Below are 836 nucleotides of genomic sequence, written 5' to 3' on the forward strand. Positions count from 1 at the left end.
CAATAGTCACGAAAGTGAGCATCTTAGAAGTGGATCTTCCAGCCCAGTCCAGCCATTGGGTCACTGTCGCCCCAGCTGACATCTTGACCACAGCTTCATAAGAGACCCTGGGCAGGATGTACCCAGCAAAGGCACACCTGAATTTCCAACCCACAGACAAAAGATAACTTTAAGAAATAGAATATCTATATTCTATTTCTAAATTATTCTAAATTATATAATCTAGATACATTAATAGATATAAATATTCATCTGTTATTTATTTTTGTGTAACAAATTATCCTACAGTGTATGTGTATACACACACACACACACACACACACATAAATGAAACTTTGTAAATTAAATATGTGCTCAAAACTTGAATTGATTAACATAAAGAGATTTGGACTTAATTGTATGCAGATATGGTTGAAACGACATCCAAAACTACCTCTTCCCACGAGTTATGAAAGCTACTTCTTCAGAGCCCACGGCAACTGGCATTTTTCTCCTGGGTGTTCCTTCAGTAGCCTGATGTCCTTGGGCATCCTTTACCTCAGTCTCCACCAGAATGCTGAGACAAGATCTAGACATTCTCATTCCCCTATCCATATTTTAGCTACAGAGAGGATCTCCTTCGTTTAGAAGAAGAATTGAAATATCGGTTTGCTCTTTTCTTGTTTCTAAAACAGCAATGGTCAAATTCTTTGTGCACAAAAGAAAAAGTGATTAAAAATGGCAATTTTTATCAACCATTTTATAATATAATGGACAATAAGTCTAGTGGGGAGAGGGCAAGAAAGACAGAAACACATGTCCTATGCCTCCATCTTTGTCAGGCACAGGCCAACCTT

The sequence above is a fragment of the Pteropus vampyrus genome, unplaced genomic scaffold (assembly GCF_000151845.1).
Source record: "Pteropus vampyrus isolate Shadow unplaced genomic scaffold, Pvam_2.0 Scaffold285, whole genome shotgun sequence".
In the NCBI taxonomy this organism is placed as follows: domain Eukaryota; kingdom Metazoa; phylum Chordata; class Mammalia; order Chiroptera; family Pteropodidae; genus Pteropus; species Pteropus vampyrus.